At 39.9% G+C, this 16,618-nt stretch overlaps 1 protein-coding gene across 4 annotated transcripts in view; it reads right to left on the bottom strand.

The window, feature by feature from the left end:
- Window positions 1-16,618, bottom strand: part of LOC115238270 (protein turtle) — a 212,694-nt gene that overhangs the window by 165,058 nt on the left and 31,018 nt on the right. For all 4 annotated transcript variants that reach the window (XM_029811939.1, XM_029811938.1, XM_029811937.1 and 1 more), the window contains exon 2: window positions 10,888-10,947. The gene's annotated coding sequence lies outside the window, so the exon portion shown is untranslated. The remainder of the gene's footprint in view (window positions 1-10,887; window positions 10,948-16,618) is intronic.

Below are 16,618 nucleotides of genomic sequence, written 5' to 3' on the forward strand. Positions count from 1 at the left end.
TTTGTGTACTGATATCGTCATTTCTGAAAAAAATATCTGCATGAAATTTTGTATCGTTTGCTTTATGGACTAATAAAATAACATGCTTATGAAATAATATATGTAAATATGTAAATCGTTTACTTTTCAATTAAACCGCGAATAAATTGAAACACCATCACTGTCGAGGAAGTCCCTCGTTTTTCCATTTTTTCCTTAATTAATATTCACCAGCGTGTCTTGATTAAAATAAATCGTCATTTTTGAAAGCATGCTGTATCGCTGGTGGGAAAAAAAAAAAAAAAACAATTTCGTCGTAATTTACATGCAGGAAGGCAGAAACGCTCGTCGATAAATCAAAATTATCGATGATGCATTATAACATGACACAAATCATATTGCTACGCAAAGGTTCCGTTAAAAATAAAATTAAAAAAAGTTTATCATTGTAATATTATTAATGAACGCCATAAAAAGAGCTAATAGAAATCTATATTTTCACCTTACGTTTTACCCATATTTGTCATTTTTTTATCTAATTAAATAATTATTTTTAGAAGTATATGTATAAAACCGGGGTTTTTGAATCTTTTTATTTTATGTGGAACCCGCATATTTACTTTTGACGGAATTTACCGACGTGCAGTTCTACGAAATAACATCCAACACATTAAGCCAGCAGAACAGACAGAGGAGTAGAATTTGGAAACAGCTACATCAAGATAAACCGAGCTAAAGCGGTACAATTAGAGCGCGAGAAGAGCAAAGCCGAAACGGGGCGGTGGGCCGCCCGACACTACATGTTTGGCCGAGGAAGACAAAGCAGAAACCATTCCGGGCGCCAGCCGCCCCCGCGGGAGTTGACGAGCAAATGGGGCAGAGGGTTGGAAAACTTAACAATGCCCGGAGGTTGTCGCGTCACGAAGGAGGAAGGCCAAAAGCAGAGTTTCGCGAAGAGAAGAGACGAGAGGAAAAAAGTCGGTCCGGTCGAGAAGGATAGAGTGCCATTAAAAGTGTCATTCCTCATTCCTGCCTTGCTATTTAATGCCGTTTATCTCTCTCTCTCTCTCTGCAAGTCTTACAATAAATTCTTTACGGTGTGAACAACCGTTTACTGTTTTTATTGAATTAATACAAGTTTCAATTATTTGTTACAAAAGCTGTCAAATTTACAACTGCATTGTTTCAATGCGCATCTTCTTCGGATTAATAATAGCATCTGTTGTTAAAGAAAGGAACAGACTAATGAGGAATAACGTCTTGCATAAATTATTCGAAAGAGAAAACTCCTAAGGGATGGAAGAGTACATATTTCGAAAGCAAACGTATTAGAAGAAGCGTCCAGTTATTTTCTTTCGCGACACCCCTCTGAGCCGCGCGCCGCGCTACGCCGCGGATACAGACACGGGCACTCGGCCAAGATGCCATTTCTCCGGAATCTTCTCTCGACACCTACAGAATTATCGCGGCCCGCCTTCCGTTTTACAATTCCCGCGGGATCCCCGGTAATACGAGGCGGATACTTATTTTCCGACACGGGCGAACGGACGCGGCCGCGGCGCGACTGGCTTCGCCGAGAAATCCACCGGAGACACCCGGGAGTGCTTTATCGTTATTCGCTGCATACATATCGGCGCCGCGCTCGAGATTTCGAAGCGAATGTTCTTAATGCACTCGCTGGCCCGAAAGCGCAAACGCGACACTTGTATTTTGCGAAAGAAGATCATACATTATCTACACCATATCTCGTGTTTACGTAAAAGAATATACATTTGATTTTCGCTGAAAGATTGAATTTTATTTTTATTCCGTTCCTTCATCTTTCCAAAAAGGAAATTTTATACACCGCTATATCATTACTGTAATCTTTTGATACGATAAGAATATTAGAGAATATATCACGATCACAAAACAAACATTATCGATGTTTGCGAGCAAATATAAAATGGCAGAAAGAAAATGTAATCACGCAAATAGTTCAGAATCGCAATTGCCACGTATGAAAGAAAAGAAAAATTACATTGTGAAAAATTATTTATTAGAGAAATATAAATTATCGGCGATTATATAGCTATCGATTCTACGATGATATTGCACGACGAGGCAACGCTCTAGTCCCCTCATCGCAATACATGATTTCTCCGATTTCGCGGAACTCCCTTGTGAAGCATTTCGAACTTTCCGAAACTTCAGAATGTGATATATCGGGGATACGGGAAGAATTCTATTCCCAACAGAGGGAAACTCAATGCAACCACGTGTTTTCTTCGCGTGGAAGATCCCATCGTGGACTGTGAACGCTTCGCGAGGAAGTCGACACAAAATCTCGATGGAAACTTTCGAAAAGCTTCCGCCCGCCTCCTTGGCATTACTTCCGCCTCCGTCTCGCCGTCATCCAAAATCCGTTTCCTAAATCTCGTACCTAGCCGAAGCTACTTCTACCATAAAATCACGCGCGCGTAAAACGGGCAATAAAGGGAGAGATAAGAACGCGTGCGCGCGCGAATTTTTATGAAAAAACGGAAAAGGATTAACGAGCTGAAAAGCATTCAAATTTATCGCGCATAACGATGAAACGTTGGAAAAATTGTCGATACAAAATTTTTTGATCGTGAAAAAGTTCGATTTCTCTTTTCCATTAATCGATAACAAACAACTCACTTGTAGATTAAGTCTATACAATTTACTTTTCTCGACTCAAAAAAGGCGAATAAGTATACTTATTCAATAAATCATTTGTCGTTGATCAAACCGTGTGCGAAAACGCACGTAAATAGAACACGTCATTCAGAAATTAAACTTGCATACTTTAATTATTATCGAATATGCTTGTCGCACACTGTTTCACATCTCCAGGGAACGAAACTCAACGGGATACGCCGATAATCAATGAAAGCGAGACGAAGCACCGTATATAAGCAAGCTAGCATCAAGCCTTTTGAAAGAATTGACTCACGGCAAAAGGTAAAATCGAGAGCATAATAGCGATTTCCATCAAGAGACGTTTAAGGTACTGTGCAAAGATGTCGGCGCTACCATCATCATCATCCGGGAACAGAGGACAGCCCTCGCGTAGGGAACAAGGGGATGAATAGAAGCATCGAGGACGATGAAGATGGCAAATGTGAGAAAGACGAGAAGCGACAAAGAAAGAGACGAGAAAGGAGAGAAAGAAGCGACGCGTAGGAACGCATCCGATGTTCGACTTATTCAAATGAGCCGATAGATTGAGCCACGAAGGTGCCATTTGTTTCTTTCTCGAAAGCTTCTCGTACACCCGCGACCCGATTTTACCGCCAAGACTATTTCTCTTCTTCCCGTTGCCTCATTGTATTCTCAAACGGATTTTCTACCGCGATTGTTAACTTTAAAATAATGATTTTAAATAAATATAATTTGAGAATTCTTTCTCTCTCTTTCTAGATTATAACAAGATATTAATGTTATCATTGAATAAAATTGCGTCAAGTTGCATTTAGTGTGTTTCTATCATCATATTATAACTATATAGAAAATATAATAATAATAGTATAATTCTGTATCATTTATAATTTTCGTATATATTATTTTTTTTTTATTATCTTAAATATATATCTTGTGACAATTTAATGCAATGATAGAACTTTAACTATATGAGAAATAAGAAATGAATTGAAGCACGCACACAAGTTGCCTTATATATATAATATAATCTGAATACTGAATGCATCCATGACGCTGACCAGACAAGATAATGGTCGACTATGAAGAAGCGAGCAATTCACATCGTTAACGAGTGCGGGGGTCACGAGGCTGGAAATAAAAACCGTCGGAAGAAAAGAAGCCAAGCGAGAAAAATGAAAATGCAGATGTATGCGCAATATATATTTTGAACAAGATATTATTATAGAGAAGATGAGAGAGAATTTTATTTACATATAGAATAGAATATTCAAATCCTTATCTTCTTATATTAAAATTGAATTTTAGAATAATCTCGCTTGGAGAAAATATTATATCTCTTCTATGTAAATAAAAATTTGCGTGATATAAAAATTTCTTGTCTATATATATTGAACATCTATGTAAATCGAACTAATAAATTAGAAAGAGAGATGAAAGACACGTTATAATTCATAAATTTCAATAAAACGATAATATGAATATTACATCCAGATTTGTGATAATAATTATAATGATGATATTCATAATGAAGATGTAGAGAATTGAAATGTGAAAACGAGAGAAACGCGAAGATGGATAGGAAAGAGAAAAGGGTACAACGGATCAATGGGGCATTTATTCCGATTTTCCACGTCATTTCCCCGCATCGTTGCGATAGGAAATTTCCTCGGCCCGTGATACGACGAGGAGGAATCAGTCGACCAGACTCGAATCGGTGCGTCCGCAGTAACGTGAGAGAATCGCAAGCGCGAACTCTCTCCGCTGATCGTTTTGCACGTGTTACTACCCCTTTTTCTTCCACCCATCCGGTTGCTCGGTGCATCTACCTTTCCTCCAAATCCTTATTTGCTTCTTTTCTCTCAACCGCAATTTCTCTCGCATTGAGTCTGCCCGCCACCAACGCCGAAAATCAGCACATAGAAAAAGAGAGAAAGAAAGGAGAGAGTACTATTCCTCAAAGCTCTCTCTTTATATTTCCGTTCGACTAACGTTGAACCATAACGAGCGCCGCCGGCTAAAAACACAATCGCGTGTAATCGGCGCCTTTACGCGATTTTAATCGGACGGATGGAAGTGCATCCGAGATTGCAATTCGCATCAAAATTCTCGCGATAAAATAGTAAAATCTTATCTTTACTGATATCAGTTTTTAATTTTTTTTTGTATAGAGCTATGTGCACGAAAATGATATCATACCTATGTTGAAATAAAATCATTCATTTTTATCGAGTGGATTCAATCCATTGCAGCAATGTTTTTGATAAATAAATAATAAAATTTATGTTGGTCACACACGTTTTAATAATAAACAAATATATAGTTTTTCTTTTCCAATGTTACAAGAGGTATATAAAATTATAAATGCGAAAGAACACTTTTTGTTACGTTCGCTAGCAATTTCTTTTTTATTCCATGGAGCTTCTTCCCGTCCATGTAATTTTCGCGAAAGAGAATATCTACTTGGGGGATACTTGTGGGTTTTCGGTCAAAATACGAAGGCAAAAAAGGAACGAAAACGAAGCGCAAACACGTAGAGATAGCGAGAAGAAGCCGTATTACGATAACGGAAGTGGTCACGATCTATGTCAACGTACATGCGCACAGGTATATGCTTGGAACACGATGCACACCTGGGTCTCCTTCGCGCACAACTAGTAAAAGTAACCTTATCTTATCTCGCAAAGAGAACAATAAGGAGAACCAAGTTGCGCCAAACTCGGCCTTCCTGTTCTGACCGTGAGAGCGCAATTAATTCATTCGTATATAACGGATTACTCGTATAAAATAAAAAGGCATTCTATTGTCTCTTCACTTTTCCCCACACTGTGCGAGAGATAATGACTTTCCCGAAAGCGTTAGCGATTACGCTAACCTTGTTGTAAGTGGCGTCTTCCCAGGAACGCGCCGTAATTTACAGACGAACACGCCTCGGAAGCCTCGTTCTTACGCATGTTCTCACTTACGCGTGAAATTCTCCCTCGACGGCGGAATTTCGAATTCAGTGCGCGCCATGCGAAGCAATAAATTTCAGCGAACAATCATTCGAGGGATCGGCTTTTAATGACCCTGCCGCGAGCTCAGCTCGAGCAATATTGGGGCAACCTGATCGATTAGGTACCGAATGTTTCGTGACTTTTTCCTTCCCCTCACTATACGTCGTCTCCCTTCGGCTGCGACCGAAGAGAGCAATCGATTCATTTTATTATTTACCCAATCGTCCAATCCGGCCAAATCCCGCATTTAATAAAGTTCTTTTGTCTCGATTCTATTTATTCGCATTTAATGAGAAGTCGCGAATAAATGGGATTTTATTCTTTGCTCGGAGCCGCTACGCCTTTGTCTGTCATAAAGAACGGATAACCCTTGCGACAGCAACATACAATAGCGTATCTAATTATGAATATAATTATACATTTTTAATTCTTTTGCTAAGAAAAATTACTTTAAGATGCATAGCCATTTAATAATTACAAGAACTATTAATATCCATATTTATTTTCGCGAAAAATATATAATTATATTTTTCTTACACAAGATATCTTCCTCACAGAGATAAGTGTTGAGTGGACTGACAATGAGTGAAAAAACTAAGGAATTATTGATGCCGGTCATTGACTGTTTCGCCATTATATGAAAGTGTGAAAGAAGGAGTAGGAAACAAAAGGCCGAGACGCGCACGTTAAGTTTACATCGAGCCATCTTTTGCCACCCTCCGTCCCAGCTCTGCCGCCACCGTCGTCTCTCCCTCCTTCCCGCGCACCCCGTGCTTCCACGGAATAAGAAGTCGCTTTCCAGCCCGTAAAAGTGAATGCATAAAAGTGCGCGTCGCGAATGCATAAAATGGCGAATAAACTCCCCGTCGTAGAATATTCGTGCTTACTTCTTCCCTCTCTCTTTCTCGTTTTCTCTTTCTCTCGCATTCCCTCTCTTCCTCAGCCCCGGTACACAAGAGCGTGCGATATATTCTTTTTTCCTTACCTCTATACTATGTCGCGTGGGATGCGTCTATACTCGAATCCGTCGACTTTCACGCGCTTTCCTACTATCCGAACCAATCTTGTATCCCATCCCCGCGGAAACCATTGCGCAAGGTAAGTGCATACTCTCCACACCTTTGACAATATCGACTATATTCGACTCGTGAGATTTTCATCGGCGTATTCTGCGATTTTTGAGTGAAAGGCTACGAACGGGAGAAGATCTCGAGAACGCGGCAAGAAGGGAAGTGAAGAGAAGTGCAGACATTATAATTTTATGAAAGGTCGCGCCGTTTTTATCTCGAAAAATTATATAAAAGAATCAGTTTCTTAAAGGATCCAGAATCTTAATAGGAACAGATGATTTATGGAATCCTATCATCATTAATTATATATGCAACATTATTTTACGCGGATGTATAGATATAGATATATAATCTGGTATGTCTTTCCGATATTAAAATATCAGTGTCAGTGAGGAATGCTAAGCGAGACACATGCAGAACTCAAAGCATTTAGATCGATAAAGAGTTCTTATTTCCAAATTGTATTTTCTCCTCTCATATAGAAATGTATGTGAGAACATAAGCACATATATATACATTATATATATATACAGAGCGTGTACAAAGTTGCTCTCATACATCAAGGCGACTGGATATTCACATTTTTCAGACTTCCCCTAAATATTTTGAAAAGCCTATTCCTCCTTGCGATAGTTTTCGACTTTTCCCCTTTCAATTGATCGCGAATATATTAATCTTCAGTAAAGTATCGGAAATACGATATTGCTACATTGCTAGAGATCGTCGTAAATCACATGATGACGCAGATTCCACGTTTTTTTAACTGCTGTTTTTTTCCGCGCTTAAAGCGAGATAAAGATATATGCATTAATCTTTCGACGCGAGAGAAGGAAGAACGAAAACTATAAAGGAAACGCACAATACAGTTAAACGCAACATCGCCTTTGTAAGGCGATGCAACCAAGTGTGGTAGATGCAACGAAGGAGATGCAACGAGTTTTGCTTGCTCTCTCGTATTTCACATGCCGGTTCACGCGTGCAAACAGCCAGCATGCCGCTTTCTGTACGCCTGCATCGTCGTCACCGCGGGAAGACGTTGTGGGCGAAGTGAGAATGTAAATCAGACGACGCGCGAGCCTCGGAGTTACATGACTCAAGCAGTACGCGAACACCGCACTTTAACACACCGCAATGTAGACAGACGTTTTGCCGACAGCGCAGAGTCCGAAATTTCTTTTCGTTTATTTTGCACGCGACCAAGCATACGATATTCTTTAAATATTCGCCATTTTCTCGTGTGGAATATTTCTCATAATGCCAATCTTATATCGCGTACATCCCGTGATATAAAAAAAAAATGATTTTGCACGACAATAGAATAATATTCTATAACGATATTATTCGATAGCGCGCCCTGATAATATATTCCATTTGATTGTGTGATATAAAATTCGCAGTGAGAGATGCGTCTCGCCACGACGTTATTGCGGGATAAAAAGAGGACGAATTCGAAGCGATTCTCGTTCGATGTGGACCGCGATCGAATCTCGCGAACCTCACGGCGATCGGAAACGACGATTGAAAATATTTACGAGGATGTCAGGGCGCATCATCACTCGAAAGGATCATCCGTTTCCCGCAGTATTTGAGACAGGTATATCCGTTGCGAAAGCCTTTTGCGTCCGATTGGCTCCGATTGATCGCTTTACCTCCAAGTTGCTGTATACTCGACACAATGCGGTTCGACTTTAATATATTGCCGATATTACCGGCTTGCGGAAACGAGCAGCGAAAAGGAGCAACGTGGAAGTGGGACTTGGAAAGGAGCGCGCAAAAAAAAAAGAGAAGAAAAAAAGAGAGAACAACGAGAGATGGGGAAGAGAAAACGTCAGTCTCCGCAAGTTCACACAGGTTTCGAAAGAATCGCACTTCGAAAAATCAACGAATAAAACGTAATATCGACGAACGACCAGTTTTTTTTCTTTTTTTTTTTTTGCGACTCCAGTTTCGCTAACTGGCTCGCTTGCCGGTGAATTGCAAACTGTCGTTAAGCGGTATCGGCTATTTGCATTTCCGTTGCTCGTATTCGCGTGTATGTTCGTTACGCAATATGCGATACTTGAAAAAAGATCGCTTTCAATCACCGGAACGCCGAGAGAAGAGAGCGCGCTATAAAATGTAAATAACCAATTAAACGGCGAAGCTGCATTTAAATGATGTCGAGGTATGCAAAGCTGCCGAGGAGCCAGCTTAGGGATTTTACTCGTCTTTAAATTATTTTCCGTACCAATTCTCCGTCTCCTCCGGTAATCGCAAGCTGGCTGCAGTGCATGAATAAATAAGACGCTCTCGGTAGTGCTTAGCGAGGAAAGGAAGAAAACTGTGTCTTCAAAGAAAAGTTACCTCGTCGGTCACGGTACGACAAGGACAACGTACGAATCCGCTGTGTATGTTAAAATCGAGTCAAATCCGTTTATAGACTTTTCCTTTCGAATCTCGATTGTTCTTATGTAAAATAAAATAAAAATAAAATAAAATAAAAAATTTAATTATCTAATAATATTTTTTAACCGATTAGTTACGCGCCTGTTCTCTTCGCTAAGCTTACGGCTCGGTATAATTCTTTAACGTGGAAAACCATTCTCTCATTCATTCCCGAAACATCGTATTTCTCTCTTTTTTTTTTTTCGCTACCGTCCTGCGCGTCTACTTAAACGCAAAGAACCTTCCGCCGCGACGCGGGCTTGATTTCAATTAAGCACGCTAACTCCACCGAGACACCCTTTCTTCCAGCTGTCGCGTCGCCGATGCTTGCATTCAGCGTGCTGAAAGAAGTCTACTTGTGGCGACGTCGTCGGCACAGAAATGTTACCACGCTTATTTCGCCCGTTGATGAGAAACGCACGGCGCGATGTTGCGAGTAACGAAGTAATGAAATAACATTGGAACATAATGTCGTAATATCAGAAATATCATAATTCTCTGAAGGATATTAATAAATGAGCAACAAAATGCGCGATTCTAAATTGTAAATTACAAGTCTAAACTATATGAGCGCGTAACAGACACGTATCTCATCGAGTACATTGCTAAATTTCGGGTTGACATCAACAGATCAGCCTCCGCCACGGCTCCATTCCCGCAACGTAACATCGTCAATCAAGTGGATACCAACGCCAACCTCTGGCGGAAGCTTCGCGGTCCAACCATGCGTACAAACGCGTTCTACGTAGACACGTACAAACGCATACATATCTATCACAGAACTGTAAAGACGGAGAGAGATGTCTCTTCAGACAGAAAGATCTCGTGTTGTTCCAAGGATGATGCCGATATTATCTCGAGGCCCGTCGAAAGACTCGAGCGACATATGTAGGTATCGCGGGCTTCAGTCCGCTGGAAAAATATTTATTCGACCGCATCGCGGAAAAAGAGATTTCTCTCTTATATTCTGCGACGAACATGCGTACGGCCCGTGTTCTCCCTGGGTGGATGTGAATCGTTTCTTTTGAAATTCTCCGGTAACGAAAAGTTTCGATCCGCTTGAAGCAACGAGCAAATACGGACTCGCAAGTCCAGGAGAAATACTGAAAAGAGAGAAACGTACAACCTTGACGTCGTCTCTGGTTTCGTGTCTTTTTTTTACAAAGGATTTGTGCAACTAATATTGCGGAAAAGAATATATTCACGAACCCATGTATATATGCATTCTGACGTCTCGTGCGTGGTTGCACACACGTGTGTCATCAGTTGCATATCCATACGTAAACGTATAATTCTGATGTTATAGGCGCCGAACTATTTTGGCTCGAAACGTGTTTAAAGAAAACATATACCGTGTTATTTACTGCATTAATTAATTTTCATTCTAACGTGAAATTGTAACGTTACGAATGACTGGAAAGCTTTCGAATTACACACACACGGCGCCTATGTTCGATGCGAAAAGCACCATTTCGCATACGTGGTCGGCGAAATAAATCGACGGGCTGCGGCCACGGTCGATTTGATTTCGATCCTGGAATGGGCGAGAGCATAGTCGAGGCTCACGTTAATTACCAGCAATTTCGGCGTTTCGCCGCTCTTTAAACACCGCCTTGGGAATTAAGCGCCGCGCTATATAGTCAATAGTAGAGAGAATAAGCGGAGGAAAGGGGAAGGGAAAGGGGGTGGAATAGACGCGCTCATTTCTTGCAGCCGTTTACAATTTATAATCCTATTACAAGATTCGGCATACTCACTGGTGCGCGCCGCTCCAAGTCCACGAAGCGAAAGCTCCTCTCTCAAAGGATACCAGAGTTCTAAAACATAGAAACAAAAGAAACTTGAGTATTTTGTACGTATGTTAATTATAGCTATATTAATTATGCGGTTTATTATATCAAATAAAGAAACTTGTGGTTTGAAATAATATTACGATGCCTTTTGTAAAATGTTATAAGTTTCGTATTGGAATCTTATCAGGTTGTTTATCAATGCCAGTGTGCGCGTAGTTACAATGAATACAATTACATTAAAAACAATTTTAATTAGAAATATAAAAGGATATTCTCCATTGCATTATCAACATTAATAATCATGATATTAATTACGACAAGGGTTATCATGGGATAACGAGGAGTAATATCAATTTTCCAGACATTTCTAGGAAGTACATCATTAATGGCTTTATTCGCGTGAGAAGAGAATGGCGGCGCGTTAATTGATTTTTCATTCGACAAAGCCGCCAGAAGCTCTTCAACGTCCCATAGACGGAAAACGAGCAGTTCGCGGTGGAAATCCTCGTGAAAACAGTCGGCGCATCCGGCGACTGGGTGGATCTGAAATCCTCTCAGCGGAAATCTTTCTCCGCTGGAATATTTAGCGGCCGAGCAAGTCGTACAACGGATGCAATGAAAATGTACGAAGAAAATCGCTCCTTCCGTCGATGGGAATTTGAAAGTCTCTCGAGAAACACTTTAATTTTGTGTGAAATGGCGCTGCCGTTTTTTCAAAACCCGAATGGCATGCCGCGTCGCAATATGCTGTCGAAGAAAGAAGCCCCTTTTTCAAATTGAAACCAACGCGGATATTCCATGCAAACGTCTCATTTAACTTACAAGAGGCGGGAACTATCCCGCTACAGTTCATGCAAATGATAATTCATGCTCAAACGTAACGCTATTCGTTTTAACGAACGAACGGGAACGCGAAAGTTCCGGCGAAATTAATTTTCTCACACGACCCTTGTAGTCCCAAAACAGAAATCGCGAGGATCTGGTGCAACTAAAAGCGAGACGCACGTGCAATTCATTTCGCTCATTCATTATAGATTTTAATACCAGTCGCGTCGGGATCTCATCATAAATTAAATCCTGGCAGACGGAACTCCGATAGTACAGTCGAATCTGCACGATACGATCTGAAAACGCGGATTGTAATTTTTGGAAATGATCCTTCCGATTTTCCAAAGTACGATACGCGCTTTGTAGTCGATGTGTTGATTTTAATTTCGCTAATTTAATTTCACACTCAATTTTAATGAAGTTCGTAATAAATAAAAGTATAATATATTCTGAATAAATATTTACACACATGGCATTTTATACGCAATGTATAAAAAAAAAAAACAGCATATAGAAATATACATGTGAGTTGCAATACAAACTCTACATTGTAACACAATGTGACGTACATTTCATTACATGCATATTTATGAAATTTATTAAAATTTTATTAATTCATAATACAGAAACTGTGTAATTGTACTTTATATAAAGGAATATTAAATCAAATTTAAAGCGCACAATTGCAAGAGACGAATTGCAAAATAACAAATATTCGAAACTACGCCAATGTGAATATGCCGGCAAACTCGATGCACGTAGAGATTCCATGTGTTCACGTGACTGTGACGTTCGCACACTCTCCGACGTCCCAGAACCCAGAACATATCCCAGGAGGGCACGCGAGGAGAGGCCATTAAGTGGCACCAGCCAGTTTTCCCGTCGTTTCTTCGCGATACCACCGGCTGGCAATATATTTCCCTCCCTTTTAATTACACGCATTACTTACGCTCGTTAATTAGCTTCTACCCGAGGATCAGAAAGCCGAGGAGGGTGAGTGCCAGACATCGGATGCAAGCATTTGCCTCTCGAGTACTACCGCTCTCCTTCCCACCCTCTACGAGAAGAAATCTCTCTTTGCTTGATTATAATGTCGATCTCACGGTCTTTTAAAAAAATTAATGAAAAAATATTAGTATTTATTTACGATTGAGGAAGTAACGATTATTGCAATTGCATACAGAAATTGCGTGATAGTAAGAAAATATATTGATCTCTTAATCAAGTAATTTGCGCAGCGCAAAATCGGTTTAGTCAATTAGTAACCTTTAGCTTCAATCTTCAATGGATTAAATAAAAGATTTATCGTTCATAATATCGATGAAGAAGAGTTTAAGAATGTCGTTTGATTTCATTTCAATGTGATTATGGAGAATCAACTTTAAAAGCTTTATCGGCCAAGTCTGAGCAAATCCATAAATGTACTTTTTTAAGTCAAGGAAAAAGGAAGTTTTTTTATATTTTCAATCCAGAGAGAGTATCGCGGGGAATGGTCGGGCGGGTGCAGGATCTCAAGTTTCTCCTTCCAATATCTTTCTCCCAATTCTTCTATCGTATCTAAGAAAGCCGGCTTCTTCTCCACTTTAAAACCTAAAGAAGTCGACGCTACCCTTGGAGAAGTAGACGACAACGAAGAGGAAGAAGAATGAGATCGTCGGTAAATCGTTGGCGGAAAATCGATCCTCGGTGACTTTTATACGGCAACATTTCGCGGTGTATTACTATGATATGCCAGGCGCCAAGTACGAACGGTTGAAAGGAAATAAGAGGGAGGCGCGCATTCTTCTCTATTTGCATCGGGACTTGCTATCCTCCTTTCTTCGCGGTCTCAATTACCGATGCGCCATTGTCGGCTTCTTCTTTCAATTTGCCGAATGGCATTCCAATGTATAGTCGGTGAATTACGGTAAGCTACTTATAAAAATGAGGTATAGATCGACTGTGAAGACGTTTGAAAATCGTACAGTTCACTGAGTGTCAAATGTATATGACATCATTTACAATATAATTTGAAATTATATTTGGAAAAAATTTAGAATCGAGCAAAAAGCATTTTTCGTGAAAACCGTATTGCTTTTTATACGCTTGACTTCGCCATCCAACAACACGAAATTGGTAAAATAATAACAAATGCGTTATCTTCTTTCAAAGTACATATTTGCTCGAGTATCGCGACCATAGTTCATAATCTGCAGCTCTCTCCTGAGATCTCGACTATTCATATCGAAAGAGAATGCTTCATGAAGATACATGTACCGAGTTGCCGGCAAATACAGAATCACGGATCCGTGCTAATAATTTCACAAGTTGGTCGATAAATTTCTAGTAAGGAGGTACCATGAAAATCGTAAGCGTAGAAACGCGAGGATTTGACCGTATATCACAATGTGCACACGCGCTAGGGGAAAAAACTTTACCACCCATTGCTAGAAAATATAGCACCCTACGGTATAGGGAGGATTCTACAGCGAGCGCCGCCTGACTCTGTCTCATATGTGCATATATATGTATATATATAACTACTGGTTATGTAGTACAAGTGACTGCGATAAAATATAAGCAGAGCCCGGTCTGAATTGTATTTCGGGGAATAAAATATTATTATGTATCGATTTTTCATAATTTATAAAGTTAAAAGTAAAAGAATCATATTCTTGGATATAAAAGAAATTTTTATAAATCTATTTTTTATTGGAACAAGTTTATTTTTAAAACATTTCTTGTTCAACGACGCTATCAAACAAAATCAAATATGTCAAGCTAGTTTCGAAAAGTAATCTATTGTAATCTCTCTAATCCTGCAATAAAATACATAAAAAAGTACATTTCTCTTTTTTCCAACCAATAGCATATATACAGGATATTCAAAAAGAACCATTCAATATTTATATGGCAGATAGGACACACCATACTGAATAAAAAAAAAACCGTAGTAAACATAGGTCGAAAGCTCAACCGTTTTTGAGATATAAACATTTTTATATGTTAGCATCATGATTGACTTACTGGCTTCTACATGTCGCATGCGACGTGAAAAGAAGATTATCTAAATATTTATCTCGATATTTACAGAAGGTGTTCCACATGTCCTCTTTCCATTTTCTTCCATTATACGCTTGGTACCTTCTTCTTGCGAATCGCAAAGATCCGCAATCGCCGGTTGATGACAACTGACTGATTGCCGATGAAATCTTCTGTTACGAAGTATGTATGGAAATTGAATGAGGACAGAACGCGGTTTATAAACATTGAGGTAAACATCGCATACGACACGTAGAAGCCAGTAGTCAATCATGATACAAACATACAAAAATGTTTATATCTCAGAAACGGTTGAGCTTTCGACCTATATTTACTAAGATGTTTTTACTCAGTATGGTGTCTATCTCAGTATTCTATCTATTATATAAATATCGAATGGTTTTTTTTTTTTAACATTCTGTATATATATATGGCAAGTTTACCAGAAAAAAGATCATCGCGAATGTCTCTTTGTACGAGCAGTTACTTGGGCTTCCATTTGTGTGATCCATTACGTCACTTGCAAACAGATTGCACTATGCCTTTGAACAGAGCTCGACGAATATGGAAGTGTGTCATCGGGTCGTGACAACGGCTTCGTGTGGCGTACTTTTACCGATGCCTCGTTTCACTTTCGCACGGGGCCTACACGTCAGGGTCATTCGCGCCGCTTGTCCGCGTTACGTCGAGTTCGCTCGCTTTCTCTCTCCGTGAACTTGAAATCGAATTATACACGCTTACGCAGCCAAGCGGTTACGCAATTCGTCGTGATACCCAGCGCGTCGATATCTGCCAACGTTTCCAAGCTGGAGCTATTGAAAACACTAACAGCTTTTTGCGAATTAACCCCTTCGATATGCGATGCAAATAGATAATAATAGATAGGTAGTTTAATCTTTATTTTAAGCAGAATTTTTTTTTCATACGCTATCTATTTATCAATGTTAAAAATTCAACATTATAATGAAGAACACGTAACACTGTTCAATGAAATTTTCGCTAAGAACAAATGGCCATTTTACAATGTGTAAATAAACCGCGGATGAAACTTGCGTCCCGTATACACAAACGAAATCGTATAACAGGATTGCTCAGCACAAGAGTTGAACGCCGCAAATTAGATCTGCTTGATTTCTGATAACATTTACCAACTCTCGGTTAGCTTATACACATACCCCGATTAACGAATTACCTGCCGTGTGTTCTCCGTCATCCTCGAAGGAAATGAAGTCGAAGCAACGCCGGAAAATTGGAGATACGCGCAAGAGGAACGGAACTGGATTTATCGCTTAGGATCTGTGTCTCTCTCTGCTCGGATCTCCGACAGTAATATCCGCTGGCGGTTCAACTCGTCTCGAAGGCGTCTTCGGGATACGGCAATAACAGAATAATCACTATTCCCACGCGCAATGAGTATACTCATTAAAATACGGCCAAAACGACATTAATTATTATTAGTGACTTTTGCGATTAGGAAAAGTCGAGATTTGCAATTTCGCATTGCGGGAATATAAAGATCGATGGCAATTTGCCTTTTAACTGTTTGTTAGCTTATTTGTCCATTGGTCCATTCAACTTGTCGCAGTTTCTATAGCGTTATCCGCATAGCGGATCTCTCGCAGTTTTCTTTTTTTCTCGCATGCGCGCTCTCCTAATACTATGAAAAAATAAGCACGCTTCGCTTTCAGAGACTTCTGCCGGTTTTTATTTGCCCTATTGTGCCCTAAGTACAACGAGTGCCCGCGATGTCATCGTGCCAGCTGCGAAATTGCCAGCTCCGCATGCGCCAGCGGTTGCGTTAATTATGAGAACGAGATGAGTATGCGTTGAAAAAAAAAAAAGGAGA

Source organism: Formica exsecta, unplaced genomic scaffold (genome assembly GCF_003651465.1).
Source record: "Formica exsecta isolate Colony F162 unplaced genomic scaffold, ASM365146v1 scaffold33, whole genome shotgun sequence".
NCBI lineage: Eukaryota > Metazoa > Arthropoda > Insecta > Hymenoptera > Formicidae > Formica > Formica exsecta.